The sequence below is a fragment of the Stenella coeruleoalba genome (genome assembly GCF_951394435.1).
Source record: "Stenella coeruleoalba genome assembly, chromosome: 7".
Classification (NCBI taxonomy): domain Eukaryota; kingdom Metazoa; phylum Chordata; class Mammalia; order Artiodactyla; family Delphinidae; genus Stenella; species Stenella coeruleoalba.
This window is the reverse complement of record NC_137153.1, coordinates 87,915,895-87,938,843: the sequence shown is the minus strand read 5'-3', so window position 1 is coordinate 87,938,843 and position 22,949 is coordinate 87,915,895. Positions and strand designations below refer to the sequence as shown.

The 22,949-nt window shown below is 44.0% G+C and overlaps 1 protein-coding gene across 13 annotated transcripts in view; it reads right to left on the bottom strand.

The window, feature by feature from the left end:
* FRMPD1 (FERM and PDZ domain containing 1) overlaps nucleotides 1-22,949 on the bottom strand; it is a 151,148-nt gene that overhangs the window by 55,753 nt on the left and 72,446 nt on the right. For 2 of the 13 annotated variants that reach the window (XM_079925721.1, XM_079925720.1), the window contains exon 2: nucleotides 17,876-17,953. The exons of 8 other annotated variants lie outside the window; for them this stretch is intronic. The gene's annotated coding sequence lies outside the window, so the exon portion shown is untranslated. Of the gene's footprint in view, nucleotides 1-9,910; nucleotides 10,900-16,239; nucleotides 17,109-17,875; nucleotides 17,954-22,604; nucleotides 22,656-22,949 lie in introns of those variants that run through there. 3 more of the 13 variants (XM_079925713.1, XM_079925722.1, XM_079925712.1) reach the window with 3 other exon arrangements.

The window sequence follows — 22,949 nt, the reverse complement described above, 5'->3', positions numbered from 1 at the left end:
AAAATTAATGTGGGCTCTTAAAGATTGAGAAAAACGTAAACCACTCTGATACAAGTTATTATTAACAAACTGAGAAATGAGCAAAGACAAACATTAGGGAAAAAACACGAGAGAGTGTCATACATGTTGTACACAATTTAGATAAGCTAAGTAATATGGGTGGTTTTGGAAGATATATTTGGAATGCATCTTTCTAGAGTCTTCCTGTTAAGTCCTTCAATTTTCCTGAGGGGCAGACTCCTGGGTAACAAGGTCAGCTTCATAGAATGGTGTCTCCCAAGACTTCCATATCAACTCTTTGGTATGTAAGTGCATTCATACCTGTGAAGGGATTTTCCTAGACCAGTTCCTGGGACATAGTGGAAGAAATACTTTCCATGTAGGGTGTTAAAAGGAGAAGATTCTAAGACGCATACTGAAAGGTGAAAATAGGATTCTCACCAATGAAACACCCTGGTTGTAGCCTCTGGGAATCCAAGATGTTGATCTTTCCTGGATGTGCTGAAGATTTCATTTGTTTAAAAATAAATCTAATTCACTAAACATACATTAATTGAAAAAAACACTCACAGAGAGATCAGCTTGGTGCTTTGTGACCACCTAGAGGGGTGGGATGGGGAGGGTGGGAGGGAGACACAAGAGGGAGGAGATATGGGGATATATGTATATGTATAGTGGATTCACTTTGTTATAAAGCAGAAACTAACACACCATTGTAAAACAATTATACTCCAATAAAGATGTCAAAAAAAAAAAAGGAAAAAACACTCAGTGCAGGTGACCAAGAATGAGCAATGAGTAAGATGCAGCCCCTACCTCAGGAAAGGGTCAACCCCCTTTCTGTTCTCTGCGTGCTGGTAAGAGATGCTTGGCAAGGTGGTCAGTGTTTTGGGCTCATTTATTCTATGGTTTCCACAAATTACTTCTATCTGCAGCTATCCTAAGGCCGATCAGCTCCAGGAAACAGAGGTAGTTCAACACCTTTCCCCCGCAAAGCAAAGAACCAGAACTAAAATTAAAACTTTGAGTAAATCTATAACTGCAGAAGAAATTCTGACAGTGAATTTTTCAAAAATCTATTAAAAAATCCACACAGAACTTGAAGGTTGCTGTGTTTATCAGAGAATTATTTCAAACTCTCTCTCAAAATTAATACACAAGGCTTCCCTGCTGGCACAGTGGTTAAGAATCCGCCTGCCAATGCAAGGGACACGGGTTCGAGCCCTGGCCCGAGAAGATCCCACATGCCGCAGAGCAACTAAGCCTGTGCGCCACAACTACTGAGCCTGCATGCCTAGATCTCGTGCTCCGCAACAAGAGAAGCCACGACAATGAGAAGCCTGCGCACCGCAACAAACAGTAGCCCCCACTCACTGCAACTTAGAGAAAGCCCGCACACAGCAACAAAGACCCAACACAGCCAAAAATAAATAAATAAATTATTAAAAAAAAATTAATAGACAATATTCTTCAACAAAGAAAAATGATAGCATGCTACCAAGTTCTTCTAATAATGCAAAGGTAGCCCTGAATTTAAAATCTTACAAAGCTTACACTAAAAAGTAACATAGAGGCCAATCTAACTCATGAAATACAAAATTCCTAAACAAGATCCTGGCCAGAAGATGTTAATAATTCTTGAAGCTAGGAGATGGGTATTTAAAGTTCATTTTACTATTCTCTCAACTTTTGTGTACTATAAAAATTCTTCTTAATAAACTTGTTTTTTAATTTAAAAAATTACCTCCAGCAAAATCCAGCAACAACACATTGCAAGGATAATACACCATAATCAAGTTGGATTTATCCTAAGAATGAAAGGTTCAATTTAAGGAAAACTATTAATATTTTTTAGCTTATAAATAGAAAAAATAACAAAATAGGTGAGCATATCATAAGATGCTGCAAAATCATTCGTTCTATGTAATTTAGGTTCCTTGTTTTGATTAAAAAAAAACAGAAATACCAGGCAGTTCAATATTATTTTAGAATGAAATATAAAAGCATTCCACTTAAAAGGGAAAATAAAATTACAGTGTTCATCACAACACTATAGTAGCCAGCAAGTGTGATACAACATGAAAGAGAAATGAGAGATAAATACAGCAAAGGAACTTAAACCACCAGTGCCTACAGGTGGCATGATTGCATATGGGCCTCAATTTCAACATATCAGAGATAGTAAATAACCTGGGCAAAATTGTAAAGTTGTGAAGACTTAGGAGACTCTATAGACAATCACAAGTATTGAAAAGGACTATATGTGTAAAAGGAGTCTGGACTTTTTCTGAATGAAACCTAAAGTAAAAATTTATCTAAGTTCAAGATGACAAATTCGATTCAATGTAAACATCTTATCTCTTTAATTTTTCTTAAGGGAAATTTTAAAGCATACACACATCAGACAGAATGGAATCATGAATCTCCATGCGCCCATGGAGTTAGCTTTAACATTTAACCATTTTGTCCATCTTGTAAAAGACTTTTCATAATCAGAGCTATCAAAATGGCACCGGGCTACCCAGGTGAAGAGAGAGCTTTTCATCACTGAGGTGTGCAAGAAATACAAAAGATATTAGCAGGTCAGGGATCCTATAAGGGACAGTCAAAATTGGCTGGGGACTAGATCAATATGTGCCTTCCAAGCCTGAGAGTCTATGATTTAGGAGGTGAAATGGATCCAAACTGTGTGCTGGCCTGGACCAGATCATAAACAACTTGAAAGCAGGGTTTCTTCTCTTAGTCATTTTTGTATCTCCAGTTCCCAACATAAATAGATATTCAATAAACTTAGTGTTTGTTAAATGCATAAATGACAAATGAATGAATGGAACACAAAATGCAATGGTGGAACTTCTACACACCAGTAATAAACAAACTCTCTCTCTCCCTCTATATATCTTCTTATAACATTTAATCTCCAATATACCCAAGGTCTAAGGATATAAACCAACTGATGACACAAGGAAAAAACCACAAACGAGAAAACAAAATGCATGGCAAACATCCAGCCTTTTGAATAATGAGAGAAAATAAATTACCAAATTAGCATTTTCTCTTAAACTAACATAAATAATTGTTAAAATGTCTTGAACTTCCTCCCTTGGCTCCTGTGACATCTGTTTCCTCACTCTCCTCCAGCCTCTCAGACTACACCTACCCAGCTACTCCTCTTCCCTCCATCATCTAATTCTAGGTTCCTGTTCTCAGCTCCCTTCTTATCTAATTAAATGTGACACCTATTCTTTCTAAACCAGAAGTTCCCAAACTTCATGGCACATTAGAATCACCTGGGGAGCTTTTAAGACTCCCAGATCACACCCTAGACCAATCAAATCAGAATGTCTGAAGGTGCAAGCCAGACGCTGGTAGTTTTTAAAGACCCGCCCCCCCACAACCCCGCCCGGTGATTCCAACGTATAACAAAGTTTGAGGTTCACCGCTCTAAACACTCCCCATGGGCGATGTCATTTACTCCCCCAGTTTCAGCTGCTTTGAGAATCACCTGCCTCTTTAGGATCTCTACCAAGACGTACCATAAGCACTTGAGCCAGTCATATCTAAAATAGAATTCACCATCTTTCTTTGCTCCGCTCCTCAAATCCTCTCCTCCAAGGTGGAACATTTTGTTGAAGGAGACCACCATTTAATTTTTCTAACTGCCCAAGTCAAAAATCATTCTTGACTCTTTCCCCGTTTCATGCCCCACAGTGAGCCAGTCACCACGTTCTATTGCCTTTGCTACCAATTACCTTAATCTCTCACCAACTCTCTTTTCTTAGTGCTACAGCCATTGTCCAAACTTTGATCCTGTCTGAAATACTACGATAGTCTCCTAGCCAGTCTCTATGCTTCTAGACTTACCCTCCATCAATCTATCCTCCATACGGCTGCCAAAATGATATAATGTAATTCTAATCATGTCACTTTTATTTTTAAAATCCTTTAGTGGTTTCCCTTCATCTTTAGGATAACATCTGAGCTCAAGAATTACAATAATATTAAAGACCCAATTACATTAACATGCTATCATTTACTATGTGCCAGACACTGGGCTAAGTAATTTATATGTGTTTTCTTATTTAATGCTTATTACAATCCTCGCTTACAAAAAGGAAACTGAGGCATGAAGAAGTTAAGTAATTTGGCCAAAAGTACATAGCAAGAAAGTGGCAGAACTGGAATTCCCAATCAGATTAGCTTGCTTGTCTCTGGAGCTAGACTCAACCACTCCCTCCCACTGCCTCCCTTCCAGCCTTGGAGCAGCAGTCAAAGCCTTTTGTGATCTGGCCCCTGCCTACCTGTCTGTCTCATCTCCCTCACACTGCACACACCATCAGCTCTGAATTATCCACTGTTCCCCAAACAGGCCCTGATTTCTCACACGGTCATGCCTCTGTAGATGCTGTTTCCTCTGCCTAGTCCGTACGCCCTGCCTGTCACCCACCAAATTCCTACTTGCACTTCAGTGAGTGGGCACAGTAGTACGCTGGTCGAGCACCAACACTTCCCTCTCTGGCTTGTTTTCTCATCTGTAAGAACAATTACCATGATCCCTGCCCAGCTGTGTTCCAGGGTTGGTGAAAGGTTTACATTCCATTATATCGTGACAATTCTTTGAAAACTATAAAGTTCTATGCACTTGTGCCCATGAGAAACCTCTTTTTCTGAGGTAGTGTAAAGCTCAGTTGTATGACCAAATCTGAGACAAAAGTTTGAAGTATAAGAAGTTCATCTCTGCCATAAAAAGGAATGAAGTCCTGATACGTGCCACAGCATGGATAAACCTTGAAAACATTACACAAAGGAGAAGCAGCCAGACACAAAAGGCCACACATTGTATGATTCCATTTATACGAAATGTGCGGAATGGACAAATCCATAGGGACAGAACATTGATTAGTGGTTGCCAGGGCCTGTGGGAAAGGGGAAATGAGGATTGACTGCTAATGGGTAAGGGGTGTATTTTGGGGGTGATAAATGTTCTGGAATTAGACAGTGGTGATGGTTGTATAACCTTGTGAATACATTAAAAACCACTGAACTGTACACTTCAAAAGAGTGAATTTTATGGTATGTGAATTATGACTCAATTTTTAAAAAAAGTTTCCCTCTGGCACCTAGCTTAACCCTTCTGCCCCCTTTCCCTTGGTGGTAAGTAATATCCAACTCCAATAAGGAACCCGTTTTTCCTCATATCCTTCCCCCCATTCTTTCTTAGTAAAACCCAGAACACTGGTTCCCTAAAAGCATTAGAAGCATCTGGAGGGCCGGTTAAAACACAAATTGCTGGGGCCCCAGAGTTTCTAATTCAGTAGGTCTAGAGTAGGGCCCAAGAATTTGCATTTCTAACACCTCTCTAGATAAAAGCTAGGGAACTTTTTTTTCAATATTTATTTATTTATATTTATGTATTTTATTTTTTTGGCTGTGTCTGGTCTTAGTTGCGGCACACAGGATCTTCGTTGCGGCACTCAGGTTTCTCTCTAGTTGTGGCGCGCAGGCTCCAGGGCATGTGGGCTCTGTAGTTTGTGGCATGCAGGTTCTTTCGTTGAGGTGCGTGAGCTCAGTAGCCCCGCGGCATGTGGGATTAGTTCCCTGACCAGGAATCGAACCCGTGTCCCTTGCATTGAAGGCAGATTCTTTACCACTGGACCACCCGGGAAGTTCCAAAGCTAAGGAATCTGAAAATACCACTGAGCTGAAAGTCAGGAGACCTGGATTCTCTTCCTGACTTTGACTCTAATTAAGCCTGGAATTGTACAAGTCTCCAAACCTCTGGTTATCTCTTTTATCTTAAACATTGAATTTCTCTAAGAATCTGCCAATTCTAAAACTGTATCAACTCATCAGTTCCCTTCTTATGTCCTCCAGTGCTTCCCATCTCTAATATCCAACCTCTGCCCAGATGTCCAACTCAATTTCTCACCTGACAAGTTTGGAAAAGGAAGGGAACTAACATATGTATAACTGATAGCATGTTATTTACTTCTCATGACTGTCCCGCATGGTGGGAATCCATAACTGCATTTTGAGGACCAGGAAGCTGAGTATTCTAGAGGTTAAAGAACGTCCCTCAGAGCTTCCCTGGTGGCACAGTGGTTAAGAATCCGCCTGCCAATGCAGGGGACACGGGTTCAAGCCCTGGTCCAGGAAGATCCCACATGTCGCACAGCAACTAAGCCCATGTGCCACAACTACTGAGCCTGAGCTCTAGAGGTCGCAAGCCACAACTACTGAAGCCCACGCACCTAGAGCCCGAGCTCCGCAACAAGAGAAGCCACCGCAATGAGAAGCCCGCGCACCGCAGCAAAGAGTAGCCCCCGCTTGCCTCAACTAGAGAAAGCTGCGCGCAGCCACGAAGATCCAATGCAGCCAAAAAATAAATAGTTTATTTCTTAAAAATTATTAAAAAAAAACTTCCTCCAAGTGGCCAAGGGGACCCAAGGCCCCATCTTCCTCCTATCATATTCTTTCTCTTCCAATGCTTCTCTGTCCCTCAAAAAAGCCCTAGGTGGCCACTCCTGTACATTTGTTCATGATATCCTCACTTTCTGAGACTTATTCAAATCCTATCTAATCTTCAAAACCCAGCTCCAGCTCCACCACATCCAGGGTGGGTTCCTGCCTACCAGTCTACCATGAACCACGTGGTTCCCCAATCGCAGAGCTATTGTGTTGTGTCTTACCCTCCATGCAGCCCCTGACTTCCTTGTCTATGCTCTTGTCTTGTGTTTCCTAACTTCATATGGATTCAGATCTTGTTTTTTGCCCCCTAGTTAGTGAACTCCTTGAGAGCAGGAGAAAGGCACCCTATTTCTTCACAATCCCTGCAGGGTCCGGCAGAATGCCTTGAGCTCAACCAACATTTGTTAAATTAATAATGCAGGTTATAGATGTCTGAAATGCTACGGTAGGCTCGGAACACTAGAACAATAAGCAGTTTCAATTCTTGAAGTTCTAGGCCAAAAGAAAAAGTTATTTGCAAATATTTTAGGGAAACGCATATTTACATTTCTATGTTAACACTTGATGTTGCCTTGGTTCATTACAGTGATCATAGCTCAGTGAGAGAGAATGGGCTGCTTCTCACACCTGCATTAATTTTCTAAAAGGAGGGAACTTCCCTGGTGGGCCAGTGGGTAAGACTCTGCACTCCCAACACAGGGGGCCCGGGTTCGATCCCTGGTCGGGGAACTAGATCCCACATGCATGCCACAACTAAGGAGTCCGCATGCCGCAACAAAGATCCCGCGTGCCACAACTAAGACCCGGTGCAGCCAAAATAAATAAAATTTTCTAAAAGGAATTCGGATTAAGATGATGCTTTATCAGAAAAATGACAGGTCTGAGAAAGTGTGAAAGGCAGGGGGACCATGTCAGCAACTGTCAGACTACCACACCTGTAACATGCACAGTCTGCATAAAAAGATTCTATAGTACAGCGCCTCCTACTTTACCTTCAGCCTAAACGATAATATTCATCAAATCACAGGTCTGATCATGCTAGATATGGGTTTCTTCCTGACACACATTAAAGTAAATATACAACTATTTAAAGAAAAATGTTTGTTCCTGTATCACCTAAAACCATCTTGGGTTCCATGTGGTACAAAAACAAGCCTTTGGAAAACAAGGGTTCAAGGCATCACCATGTCACCCAGATTTCACATCTGCCTAACAGGATTAGACGTCTCTCAGAAAGGGCATAGCCTCTTATCTAGGTCAGTGCAGATGGCCTCTGCACGGCCCTCTGGGAGCGACAGGGTGGCAGCAGGAACAGTCAGCACGATGGGGCCCCAGGCTGTGCCTTTCTCTTGCTATAGATCTAAGGGCCCCAGGACCCAGGAGACTGGAAACTGGTCACACAAGTCATCTACTTTATCAGATGGACAGTGAGCCCTGGAAAGAACGTGGGAAAAAGCTGCCACCAACAATAACACTATCTGCAAGGCCTTACCTCACCACGGCTATGCTTGAAGGGGCCCTGTAGCAAGCCCCAAAGGTGGATGGCAAAAGGACATTGCTGAGTTGGCTGTAGCTGCCAAGGCTCTTGGTCCACCATGGGCAGGAACAGAAGCACTTCAGGGAGACAGAACACCTGCAGTCAGCCCCATCAGCAGGACACATGACCCAAGTCAAGTACATTCCCTCTCTGAGTTTCAATTTTCCTACCAGTAAACTTAAGGGTCAAGCATGGATGTACCTTGAAAACATTGTACTAAGTGAAAGGAGCCAGTCACCGAGGACATACATGTTATATGATCCCATGCATATGAAAGTCCAGAAGAGGCAAATCTAGAGTGACAGAAAGGAAGTAGTGCTTGCTTAGGTCAGGGGACTTCGGGAAAGAGGAGTGTAGCAAAATAGACAAAACTGACTACCCTCATGAAGCTTATATTCTAGTGGAGGCTCCCACTAGACAAGAAATGACAAACATGATAAAGGAAATTAATTAAGGATGTTAAAAACTGGTAAGTGCTAGGGAGAAAAAAGAGAATTAGATTATCAGTGTCGTGGAGCTGGAAGTCAGGGGTCGGGCCAAAGTTTGTTCACTTTTTGAGATCCCCGTATGGGTTCTCCCATTCATATCTCCAGAAGGCCACAGAGTTCCTCTCTTTCTTTCCAATTCTCTAAGTCAAATCTCTAGTCAAGCCCTTAGCTGTGACATACACGGACAGACATCATCTTGGCTCCTGTTTTCCTTTCGTCCTGAGTCAAGGCTAGCATCCACACATTCACTCAGGAAACACTCACTGATCAGCAGCAATGTGCCAGGTACAGGGGCTGAGGGGGACACTGAGACAAGTGAGCACAGTTCTCACCCTCAGGGAGTTTGTAATTCACTGGGGGAATCAGAGCTATAAACACCTAATTGTAATCCAGAGCAGAATGGAAGTAATGATCTGCTGGAGAGACATGAGCAAAGTTTGTGAGTGTTTTGCAACGTCCTCTGCAGTTTTCAAAAATGTCTCATGGGCATGGAGATCTCATGTGGTGGTCACATCCTCATCCTCTCCTTCTGTGCTTTGACAGTACTGCTGGGCTCAAGGCTCTTCCCCAGAGACCTCTCATGTCAAGTGCACAGGCCTGGACATGACCTGGGTTCCAATCCCAACTCTCACTAACTTGTGCATCTTTGGACAAGTACCTTAGCCTCCCTGAACCTGTCATCTGTGAAGTGGACTGACTTCACCTACCTCACAGTAAATTAGATAATATAATTATCTAATTATATAGTACAGGGGCTTGGGGGAGGAGGGAATAGGGTATGTTTGTTTGATGGGTACAGGATTTCCTTTTGAGGTGATGAAAAAATTCAGGAACAAGATAGTTGTAATGGTAGCACAACATTGTGAATATACTTAATGCCACTGAACTGTGCACTTTAAAATGATTTTTTAAAGGTAAATTTTATGTTCTGTGTATTTTGCCATACACGCACAAAAGAATATGTGACCAACCATTTCAAATACAGTCAAGACAGCCAAAAGGTCCATCCTGAAAAGGGGCCTTGGGGATTGGGACCTTCATGATAATACGTTTTCCCTGGGGCTACCTGCTGCTACACAGGTGCACAAAGCATCCAGGTGCTGGACCAGAAGCCCATTAGGGCGTTTCCATCTCAGAGGTCGCAAGATCCTGAAGCTTTTCGTACCCCCTTTACATTCAACATGAAGTTCTTTCCCTCTCCATAGACTTGTTGGTTATTACAAATGCTCTGAACCTGTGAAGAAAAATTCTCTTGACAACCATTTGGGTATCATTTAACAAAATTGTGGAATGTAGACTCAAAGGCTAGACTTGTTTTTCTTACTATCAAATGAGTCATCAAAAGTCATTACATGCCAACTCATTTCAATATCCTCTGGGCACGTTTGGAACCACAGGCACCAAAAACAAAACTCACAGCAATTAGAGTACTTGGGAAGTTCAGAATGAAGACTCCCAGAGTGGCTCAAATGAAGCAGCTTGCCAGCCTGGTGGACTGAGATGTGACTCTATGTGTCTGGGTCTGGGGAAGGAAGGCAGGATTCCAAATCTATCAAGCTAAAAAAAAAAACACAATAACAACCACAACTATAGCACAAAAAACTAAGAATGGCTTCCAAAGCTGGGCCTAAGACATGCCTGCCGCATGACCTGTTACATCAGGCTCTGTCCTGGCCAGAGAGATCTTGAGGTCTTCTTTAAAAGTCTTCACCCTTCCCACAGACTTGGCACTGGGGGCTTGTGGGCCCCCATGTCTCTGCATTTCTCAAGTCTAGTCTCTGCAACCATCTCAAGCCAAGGGATTTGGTCCAAAAATCAATGCTTTTCATTCAATTCATATCTAGCACCCTCTTTTCTGCTGGGCCCAGTGCTGGGTGTGGTAGAGGAGGTTGAGGTTAGCCAGACACAGCCCCTGTCCTTGGAGAGTGCATTGTGTTATGGAGAGGATAAGACACCTAGATAAACAACTCACATAACAATGTGAGGCAGAGCCTGGGGCCCATGAGAAAGGGATGTCTAAAACGCTCCAGGGAGTCTACAAAAGGGCTCCTACCAACCCGAGTGGCAGTGTGTGTCTTGCTCATTTCTGCATGGGGCTTGGGAACAGCTGATAGCTGTCAGACAGCCAAGAATGCCAGGCGTCGCCTGCCAATCAGGACCCTGTACAAGGGTTCAAGCCAACAGGCCACTCTGGCCGTCTTAATTAAGCCTTGATTAAGCATTCTGCCCATAAACCTCGTCTCCCTCCTGTAGAATTGCCCGGTTTACAGCAAACGATTCAGGGAATCGGGTCAGCTGTTCGGAGACGGCAGCCATTAGGAGCGGTGCCGACAACTGTGAACAGATGCCAACTCGAGCCAGAGATCAGTGAAGACGGCAGGGCCCAGAAACCCAGAAACTCAGCCCTGATTAAGCTTTCTGCCTCTGTCCCTGAACTCAGTATAGAAAAGGGCCCAGTATGGGCCACTCCACTTTATTTTACTTATTTAGTTAACATCTTTATTGGAGTATAATTGCTTTACAATGGTGTGTTAGTTTCTGCTTTATAACAAAGTGAATCAGTTATACATGTACATATATCCCCATATCTCTTCCCTCTTGCGTCTCCCTCCCTCCCGCCCTCCCTATCCCACCCCTCTAGGTGGTCACAAAGCACCATGGGCCACTCCACTTTAAAAGGACAGAGGGACTATCCTGGCTGGGAGTTTTTCCTGAGGGGAGAAGAAAAAGGCCATGCAAACAAGATGTTCAGTGAGACACTATCTCTAAACAAGAAAAACAAAACAGCTGACAACAGAGAGTGGGTAAGTTACAGCACATCCTCTTTCTTGATTCCTTAAGAAATGCTAACCAGAAGCCGTATAACATTCCAGGAAAAGCAACTGTTTTAATGTAAGGTGTAAACCATGGGCTACAAAGTCATATCTGTGCTCTGGGTACAGCTGTAAAGGTGATGCTGGGCAGATGCAGGCAGGAGACATAAAACAGCAAGTTTGATCTGATGGGTGATGGGTTTGGGCTGTAAATTTATTCCATTTTTATTTGAATTCCCATTATTATTGTTTGCACACAATGATACCTCTTTTTAGGATCAGAGAGACGATTTCTGAGAAGAGAAGCAAAGCTCTGGGGAGTGGCAACGTGGCAAGCGAATGCAACCAGCCTGAGCGTCAGCAGGGACACGCCTCATTCTGCCCCCATGCTGCCCCCATGTGACCTTCAGCAAGCCCCTTCTCCTTCCAGGACCTCCATTTCCACCTCTAGATCTAGGAGGATTCCAAGGCACCTGCCACCTCTGATTCCATGATTCTCGCTGGCAGAGAGGTCAGAGGTCTAAACTACTCCCATGTGACAGACACTAACCCGCCCACACTGGGGCACCTCTGTGGCATGGACAACATGGGCACCATTAAACCCCCCACTACCCCAGCTTCCCAAGCCCAGAACCCTGGCATCCATCTGAGAGTCTCTGTACCCTCTCTCCAAATCCAGCCACTCTACAACTCCTGTTAATGTGACCTCCTAATTACCTCTCAAGTCTCTGCCTCTTTCCATTCCCACCACCATCGCGCATGCTCAGGCTAGCATGCTCTCCTATGTGGATCACACGCATGTGGTCTCCCTTCTTCAGTGTTGCTCTCCTTCCAATCCATTTTCCAGACCACAGAGCAATCTCTTTAAGATGTAAATATGCCCTTGTCATTTCCCTGCATAAAACTCTATGTCACCCCATACCTTTCAGAATTATTTGCTAGGATCTATCATGTGAGCTCTGGAGTCAGCCCTCCTGGGCTCATACTGCAGCTCTGTCACTTACTAGGTCTGTGACTATGGGCAAGTTACCACTTGGTGCCTCAGTTTCCCCACTGGTAAAATGCAGATAACAATAGCACCTCCCTTACAAGACTGTTGTCAGGATTAGTTAATGCATGCAAGCGGCTTAGAACAGTGCCTGGCGTATGATAAGGAGTCCATAAATGGTAGCTGCTGTTTTTATAGATTCGTAATTTTTAGAGACCTTCCAAGCCCTACCTGTTCAGGTCCCACTCAGCACTCCAGCCTGTTTGCTTTCCTCTGTCTCACTGCTCTCCACCTCCCAGGGAGTCCAGCCCTACCAAACCTCTCCCATGTTTGCTCTTGTGGCTGAACCTTTGCACATGCCATTTCATTGCCAGGTACCCTCTTCCCACTCCTGGCTTGTCTGATTGATTTTTTTTTAACAGCTTTATTGAGATATAATTCACATACCATAAAATTCACCCACTTGAAGTGTACAAGTCAGTAGTTTTGGTATATTCAGGTCACCCCCATTTTCCCCTCAACAATCCCTTCCCAGCCCTAGGCAACCACTGGTCTACCCAAGTTGATTTTTAGGTCTTAGCTTATATCCTACTTGTTAAGTTTTCTCTGACCTCCAACTCTGGGTTGGGTGCTTCCATATATCTATAGTTTTTCTCTCTCAGAACTATGTATATATATGTCCCCTGCTAGACTATAAGCTCCATGTCAGCAATGACCATGGTTGTCTGAGTCACTGCGACTCTTCGGTGTTTAAGAGATGTTCAGTAAATATTGGCTGAATGACTGAAACCAATGGTGCTGACTAGCCAAAGCCCCAGCCTTATAAAGATAGCCCTACTGAAAAAAATCAACAACAGAGTCTTCTCAATAAGTACAAATACTAGAAGTAACAGCACATTAAAAAATTTATGACATTCAAGTTTCCTACAACTATTCCTACTAGAGCCACCATTGGAATAAGGCAGATCCTTGTAAAATGAGTTTGATTCAGGTGCATTAACAAAGTAAGGCCATGAATGAGAGGGAAACTGCTTTAGAGGCTGAGTAAGAAGAAGCAAGATCCACATTTTAGGAATTCGGTATTTATACATTTTATGTGACCTGGCATTACTGGGTCATTACTGAGTAATATGAATACAAATACTTTTTGTTAAAAAGAAAATGTTAAGAAAGAAAACAGGACTTCCCTAGTGGTGCAGTGGTTAAGAATCCGCCTGCCAATGCAGGGGACACGGGTTCAAGCCCTGGTCTGGGAAGATCCCACATGCCGCGGAGCAACGAAGCCCGTGCACCACAACTACTGAGCCTGCGCTCTAGAGCTCGCGAGCCACAACTACTGAGCCCGCGTGCCACAGCTACTGAAGCCCACGCACATAGAGCCCATGCTCTGCAACAAGACAAGCCACCACAATGAGAAGCCCACATACCACAACGAAGAGTAGCCCCCGCTCAGCCCCCGCAACTAGAGAGCTCGTGCGCAGCAATGAAGACCCAATGCAGCCAATAAATAAATTAATTAATTAATTTTAAAAAGAAAGAAAGAAAACAAAGAAGTAAGAAAGGAGTTCTGGAAGTTCTCTATAAAGCTACTCTGTTAAGCAATTTCTATTTTCTTGCAGATTCCTCATTATAAAATCAGAGCTGTGTTCCCCTGGACAATAATCTATGCCCTGGGAGCTTATTTCAAAATCCAGTGAGTAGGGCTTCCCTGGTGGCGCAGTGGTTGAGAGTCCGCCTGCCGACACAGGGGACACGGTTCGTGCCCCGGTCCAGGAGGATCCCACATGCCGCAGAGCGGCTGGGCCCATGAGCCATGGCCGCTGAACCTGCGTGTCCGGAGCCTGTGCTCCGCAACGGGAGAGGCCGCAACAGTGAGAGGCCCGCATACTGCAAACACACACACACACACACACACACACACACACACAAATCCAGTGACTATCATAAGAAAAGCAATTACTTCCTAAATAAACATTGAGATGATTTTTCCAATATATCACCATACTGCTGTAAAATAGTTACAGAATAAAAACAAAAGCCTCCCCTACTCCCTCTCACACATTTCAATCTACTTCATACACTGATGGCAGATTAGACTTCCTAAAAGCACAGCTCCCGTCATGCCTTGCCCTCATTCAAAACCCTTCAATGGCTCCCCATTGCCTTCAGGATAAAGAACAAACTCCTAAGTGGGTGTTTGAAGATCCTCCTCCTTTTGGCACTGACCTACTTATGTAGCCTCATTTCCTCCTAGTCACCTTCACATAACCCCTGATGCGGACAAAAATGCACTGACAGCCCTTTCCATGCCTTTATCTTTTTTCTACCTCTGCCTAGAATGTTCTTTACCCACCCCCAAACTCCCCATGTCAAACGCCTATCTCCTTTTAAGACTCTCTCAAATGCTACCTCCTCCATGACGTCCCCCGTGATGTCCTCCTCCATAACACACGCTCTCTACCACCTCTATGCTTCCACAACCCTTTTACTGGAGATGATTCTCATGTATTTATCAATGGCCGACATATTACAGTTATATCTGAACATAGTCTCTACTTCCTGATAAACTATAAATTCGAATACATTTTCCCCTCACACTTACCACATGCCATGCAAATAGAAGGTACTAAGATATTTGTTGAATGAATGAATAAAATAACAAATTATAGAAAACACAGCACAATATGGTCAATAGTAGTCTAGTTTATCACTGTCCTTAGAGAGGCAGCAAGTCTTGAAACTTAAGAAATATACCTCAGTGGTTGGGACATTTTGTCTATCTACAAACCTGCTGCTATTGAAATCCCCTATTTACTTTCATTATTTGCCCACAGATATTTCACTCCTGCTAGATGTGTGTGTGTGTGTGTGTGTGTGTGTGTGTGTGTGTGTGTTTTGTGATGATGAAAGGAAGCAGAATGAAGAAAGGGAATTATTATTAAAAACTGGCAACAGAGAAGCTCCTTCTTCGGTGAAGAAAACTCAAAATCTACAAAAGAGCCAAAGTGTGTCATTGCACTGGCTGTCAAACGTGGTGGGCGGGGGTGAGGTATGATTTAAGTCCTGTCAGGCAGTGGTTCTCTGACTTAGTGCTGAGTACAGGATCACCTGCAGCGCTTGTTAAAAGACAGATGGGTCCCACCCCCACAGTTTCTGTGTCTGTAGGTCTGAGGGGTGGGGCTGAGATTCTGCATTTCTAACAAGCTCCAGGTAATGCTGAAAGGGACCACACTCTAAGGATCACCCATGCAGACTGGAAAATGAATCAAAGGATTTAGGGGAGGAGGATCCTCTGTGGCACATGGCACAGGCATTCCTAAAGTTAGAAAATTCATCTTTAACTAGATTAAAACACACGGAAAAATTAAGTTGGAGAGTGATTTTTTTTTCCTTCTCACTTGTAATTCAGAAGCTAAATTCTACAGGATAAACTAGAGAGTTTTGGAGAAGGGAGTCAGGAGACCTGGGTTCAAGTCCTGACTCTGTCACTAGTTAGCTGTCTAAGCAAAGACCACTCATTACCTTCTCAGGACATCACTGCACCATGTGAAACACCCCAAAATCTCCAGTGTCAGGTTTTACATCCTATGATTTCACAATTTTGAAAAACTGTTGGCAGTTTAGTTCCAAAAGTGTTTAATGATTATCCCATCTATATATGAAACGATTAAAGACACTGCCATTTCAAAACATAAAACATCAGAAATAATTACCAATTAAATTTGAGAAGAACCTATACCAAATAAAGTACAATTATGAAGACTGAACGAACTTTTACTTAAATAGCTTTCATGTATAATAATAAGTGCTCAAGAACAAATATGCCATAAAAATAGATTAAAAATATATAGTAAAGATATTACAATAAAAAAAAAAAACATTCCCTTCCTGAGAACAGACTAGAGAAAATAGGACAGGTTACAGAATGAGAAAACATCAACTCACCAGTCGAGCAGAGGTAAAGCAAGTCCTCCAAGGAAAGAAATCGGCCCCTCTTCCCAATGCTGGCACCTCCCTCCCGTCCCAGGACACTGCTCCTGGGCCTCCCAGCACACAGTTATTTTTAAAGATAAAAGGCCACATTCCCAAGATTGTGGCCACAAGAATGTGAATATCAAATGACCTTCCCAAAGCTCGTCAATGAGCCGGAGTAAAATAGATCGCTGGGCCATGTGGGCAAAGTTGGATGGTTCTCTGTGGCACGGGTCCCACTTATCTGCTGATACTGTGCAGCTGCAGCTATGCCCTCAACATGAGTCTGGCCTCTCTCCTTTCAGCTCAACAGGCCCAGAAGCCCTCCAGATGCCATCGTCATCCTCAAGACCTTAGCCACTTGAGCTGGCTGAGAGAGGAAACCCTAGAGGTTCTTGAATAGCAAACTGGCCTCTGTGCCAAGGGCGACACAGAAGGTGACGCCCAAGGTCTCATGAGGCGTCTATTGGATGGCTGCAGAGTTTATTCTGTGCCTGGTCTCTCACTGTTTCTGCCCAGCTGTCTTCTGTTCAACTTAATAGCAACAGCATTAAGTCGATAAGTCTCACAGCATCCCAGGGAGGCAGGTCACCCTCAAGCACATTATCCCCCCTTAACAGACGGGGAAATGACGTCACAGGAAGATTAAATAACCTGCCCAGTCTCAACAGCCTGCCACAGGTGGAGCACGAGACGATCCCAGCCCCCGTGCCAGCTCATGAACAGAGATGCTCTGGATGAAGACCTCTGAAGTTCTAGGGTCCCGGGCAGTGTGGATGATTTGCACAACAGAGGTCAAGAAAGAAATAAGCACAGAGGTAACCTTAAAACCACTCCAATTAGAAGGCCATGAGAGAAGAGTGATTTTTAATACACAAGTATTAGCTGAAAGATGGTGTGAGTGTGGGTGCAGGAAGAGGACAGAACAGGCCTGTAGGCAGCAAGGGGCCTCAGTGGTTAGGATCAAAGGAGGGGTCAGGCCAAGGAGGGTTCTATCAATGACCTCTGTCCTCTGTACCCCACAGGGCCCTGCACAAACTGGTGAACTCCGGCCTGAAATTATGCCCATTTCGTTCCTCCATACAAGTACTTGTACATCTAACATGGGCAAGTCACTGAGAGAGACAGAAAGATGAAATGGACCATCTCTGCAGTCAAGAAGCTAGAAATGTCATTAAGGAGCGTACATAAATTACTAAAATACAGAGTAAAAATTAGTAAGGACCACAACAGAGAGGCTGGTAGAATGCCTGGGTTTGATGGTGGGAGGTCACATCCACCTGTGGATACAGTAGGATGCTATCAGGGCAGGCTTAGTGGACAAGGTGAGCAGGCTGCGAAGCATAGGAGAGTGAGGCTTGCAGGGGTGGCCAGAAGGGCACTGGGGACAGTGGCTGGAGAAGGGCAACGAGAGTGCATAGAAGGGAAATGGCACAGGGTTATCCTGGAGACCAGCTCAGGAAGAGGGATGTGTGGGACAAAGGGTATGCGAAGTAGGGTTGAGGGATTTAGGGTAGTCTTGGCAGGTAGAAGCCATCTCACCGAAGGCCTTAAGTGTGGGATTAAGGAGGTTAAATTTCACTGCTAGCCGTAGTGCTCAGCACTGTACCTTGCTCACAGTAGGCACTCAAATGTTGGTGGAACAAAATGCAGGAAGGCAATTTAATCCATGGAAGATGCAGGATAACTGTGAAAGAAGATGCCAAAAAAAGATGCTTCAACTTTTAAAATCAACTGATATCTAGTCAGGACAACTCCTAAGTTTAACTAAAATATATGCTATATTCTGCCCCAAATGGAGCCCACAGTACCTGCCATCAGCTTCTCACTCAAGAACACTATGAAAATTAATGATGAGGTAATGTTTGTGAAATGCTCCAAGCTCTTTGGAGATGTGTGGCAAAAGGCATCACTAAAATTAATATTTAAAGAGATTCTACCCAGCTCTGATCTCTTTTTCTGCAGACTAATGTTACGTCCACAGGATAAGGTGATGCCAGATTGGCCTCTAAATAAACCTTCCCAACAGACAGCACCCAACACAGATGCCTCCTCCTGAGTCCCTTACATGTGGCTGATGGCGCCCATGATCACAACAAGGCAAAGGTGGTTTCCGACTTGGTTATCTGGGGTTATCCAGGGTTATCCAAGGATAAGGGGGCAAAACATTCAAAAGGCGGTCTTTCTTGGGACCCCATTTTTTAAGCATGAGAGAGAGTCTAGTGAAGACTTCAAGGGGGATCATTTTAGCAAAACCCACATCTAAGCCAGTTAACATTTTTAGATCTAAAGCAGTGCCCAGGAAAGGAAGAAATAAGAATAGCTCCCTGGGCTCAATTACAAATGGAGTGGAAACAATAATTTCAAAAGTTCAAGGGGAAAAAAAATCAATCTATTTCCTTCCCCCAAAGCTTTCACTTCTATAAATACACTCACATAAATGGACCTAAGACCACTCTTCCTTATGAAAACACTACCTGTCTGGAATTTGCAAAATAAACGATCTGCCCGTCTTGCTTTCAACCCACTGAAGTTCAGACAATGCTCTCCAAAAGCTTCTCTTTTCTTCTTACATAACATTCATTTTCCCCCTCTGATAATTAAAGTGATATGTGTGTCTGGTAGAAAATTTTGAAATTTTTCTTGTTTCGAAAGAAGAAAATAAAAATTGTCCACTATAATCTACAAGTTGCTAATTACCCTTCTGGCCTTTTTGTGTGAAAAGACACATTTCTGACATAATTGGGAATTTACTGTATATACTGGTTTATAGCCTGATTTTCCTCTTAGAAAAATATGCTATAAACATTTGCATGTCTCTATTATTCTACAGCATTATTTTTTATGTCCTGTAGAGAGGAGTGTCATTTGTAAAGCTAATCCTCTACTGCTGGACATTTGGTTTATCTTGTCAGTGTCTGTATTACAAATAATGTTGAGATAAATATCTTTGCATAATACATCTTCAGTTATTCTCTTAGGATAAATTCCCAGGAGTGGCACTGCTGGGTGAAAGCCTGCTCAGGTTTGTAAGGCTTCAGATGCAGTCAGATTGCCCTCCAGAAAGGTTATCCCAGGCTCACTCCCCAGCAGTAGGAGAGCTACTTCCTGCAGTTGCTCACTGATCCCTCATTTAGTAGATTTATGAAGGGGGTGTTGCTGCTTTTATTTGCAGTCCCTTGACAGGCAAATTTTTCTCCAAATTTTTGTGTCTACAGTATTTTTGCAGAGTTTTTTTTTTTTTTTTTTTTAACTGTGTGCTTCTATTCATCAGAAAGCCAACGTTCTATTCCCTCTTCCAAAGAGTACTTTTTCTGCCACTCCACCTCCAAGGGCAGCCCCAGGGTCTCCCTGCTCAGCACCTGCCACCCACATTTTCACCTTGGTGCCCTTCACTCCTTTCTCAACAAACATTTTACAGTTCCAGCATTAAGTCAGACTAAGAACCCAATAATCAGTCATTTATTCACTTACCCATCTATTCACCTGCTGTCTCTTGGGGGTCTGTAATGCTCTAGGCACCGAAGTATAAACGGAACACTATGAGAAACCAGGAGAGGGAAAGCCAATGAGGCCCAGAAAGCATTAGTATACTGAATTGAAAGGTAACTCATAGTTTTGCTGGTAGGAGAGGGGAAAGACCAGCCTAGGCAAAAGGAACGGCATGAGCAAAGGTCCTGAGGCATGCTAAAGCATCATGTGTTGAAGGAATATTTTCATTATTAAGGCATGAGAATGAGGGGCTGAGGATGAGACTGAAAAGTTAGCTCCTTATGTATAGCTGATTCACTTTGTTATAAAGCAGAAACTAACACACCATTGTAAAGCAATTATACTCCAATAAAGATGTTAAAAAAAAAAAAAGAAAAGAAAAGTTAGCTCCTGCTGAATTCACCTGCTGAACTGCTCTCTTCCCTGCATCTCAACTCTGCTTGTACTCCCTGGCCCATCTCCAATGCAGACAGACTCCTCCAAAAGCCTTCTTGAGAAGCATCCCCACCATCCATTTCTCCACACCTCTCTGCTTGGGACAGGAATCCTGGCCCTCACACCAATCTCCTCAGCAACCACCAACGAATAGATGGCTCTGTTCACTGATTCCTGAGTGTAAGGCTTATCAGTCCAGCTAGAAATAAACCTCTGGATAGTAATACATTCTCTTGTATCCCTAGCTTTTCACCATGGGGCTTAACTTATAATTGGCAATCAATATAAGCCTATAGAGTCTAACCAAATTAAATTGGGCAGAATAAATACAAAAGAAGGGATGAGAGTGCACATGTATGCATCTCACTATCATCCAGACAGCTGGGAAATGGAAATTGTCTTTGAAAATTAGCTTCTGAACACAATCATGGCAAAAGATGGATTGATTCTCTTCAGGCCTGTAATTCTGCATCTACCTAGACATTTCGCAAGCACACAAACAGTACTTGTTAAACGATGCTGCATATCTTAGAAGCTTCTGTGCATAAAGGTCAATATATTCTGGAGATTTGGATTCTTTTTTTTTGCAGGGAGGTAGGAGGAGAAGAGAGAAAAGAAGGCCCCTACTATATGCCATCTCTGCTAGGATTTTCCATACTGATAATTCCCATTCAAAGTGAAAATCCTAATGCCACCTGGGAGGAACTAGTCTCCATCATTCATGCAGGCAACATTTCTAGCTAAGTCTTCCCTGAGGGCAAAGAGCCCATACATCCAGTGGCTGGTCTCTCCCTGTTCTGGTTCATATCTCCCCAGCTCTGAATTCACCTATAGCATTCACCACACTGCTTTGCTTGTTTGTCCCCACGCTGGGCCATGACCTCTACAAGGCTGATGACTTTTTTTCCAGCCCTGTGCACCCTGAGGCCTAGAACATCACCCTCCACTCAGTGGATGATCAATCTCTGTTGTGGAATTAAATGTCATGCCAGGGCTGGAAAGGACCGTAGAAATAACTCAGTCCGCATATAGGAAGCGGAGGCCCAGACAGGGGACACAGCCTCTCAGATACACCGAGAGCTGGTGGTAATTGGCAGGTGGAAGAGAGAAAGAAATCAAAGATATTAGCAATGCTTGAGAAATTGGGAGCCTGAGGGGTTTGATGGAACTTGGGAAGGATGACAACATGGGGGAAAACTAAGTTTAGTTTTGGACAGCCTCTAACACACAGAACAAGTTTTCTCTCTCTTCTCCGTGACAGCCCTTCAGATAATATAAAAAGGAAATTAACATGTATTGAATAGTTACCTCTTGCAGGTGGAAAACAGCAATCCTGTCCTCCCTGTGTAAGGTTAACACTCACAGATAATCAATTACATAAACAAGTAAATAATGTGCCTCAGGTCACATAGCTAGTAAACCCAGGTCTGACAGAGTCAAAAGCCCAGGTGCTTTCTCCTGCATCCCACTGCCTCTCTGACCCTAGTCCTGAGGCTACAGGGTACCAAAGAAGAGCCAGCTGGACAGAGAGAGGTCACAGGTGGCCTTGGCTATGTCCCAGGGTGACAGGCAGCAGCTCCAGAGGCTGAATGTTAGGTCCGCAGCCTCCCCACCCTCTGAAAGGGCAGAGAGCGGGCACCACCCCTCGCTAGCACTTGGCTGACAGGCTAGACCCACTGCAGAAACAGGTATAAGATGGAGAAACACAGAGGCCCACATTTGCCCTTCACTCAGCTAGGATATCGCTGATGACTGTAAAAGCAATGAGGGCAGCTGGGAGCCAGATGCAAGTAAGGCAGTCGTCATAATCACAGTCCTTCATTTCATTAGTCAATACTGTATGCCGAGCCTCTGCCCAGGACCCAGCCTCTTCTCAGTTCTGGATTGAACCAGGCCTAGTCCCTGCTTGGGAGAAACTCACGGTCAAGTGGGGCAGGTTACATGGAAACACCCCATGACCACACAGCCTGGGGAGTGTTATCGTGGAGGGATGACAGGGTGGGGGAAGGGAGCTCTCCCAGCCTGGAAGAAATTTCCCAGACAAAGCAGGACATTTTGATGTGGGGATATTTCCAAGCAGCTACATTAAACAAGCCTTGTCAAAATGGGAAATCTTTGTTCTTTAAACCCAGTAAGCAAAATGAGAAGCAGAAATCTCTGAACTGATCCCCCTCCCCTGCCCTTAGGGCTCTGAGCAGTGCAGTGGAATATCTGCTTTACTAGATATTAAGGTCCCTTTCAAACCTGAGGTTCGTCCAGGTCAGGTCTGGTGGGGTGACCAGGAAGGGGGCAATCTAGGGCCCTGGTGGGGACACAACTGAGGGCAACTTTGGGTGGACTGCTCTATCCGCCTGTCCCCTTAGGGCTCAGTTCAAATGCCAATCCCTCCCGGAAGCCTTCCCGGATCTTACCTGAGGCATGGCCAGCCCTCTGCTGGGCTCCCATTAGTCTCTGTAACATGCAGCACCCTGCGCCACACTGACTTGCTGCAGGCCAGGCAGGGACCATCGGATTAATCTGTCTCTTCCCTCCTCCCCACCCACTCCTGTCCCCATCCCTGTGCAGGCCTTTCTTAGCAAAGCATATTGAACTGAATGGAGGAGCGGTCTAGGAGGATGCTCTGGGCAGTTGTGAGCCGGTAATCCCGGAGCAGCCCTGACAGCCACGAGCAGAGTCTGGAGCTGCTTGGTGCCAGATCCTCTCAGGTCACTCTCTTCGCTCTGCTTCCTCTCAGCTCCACCACCTGCTTCACCAGA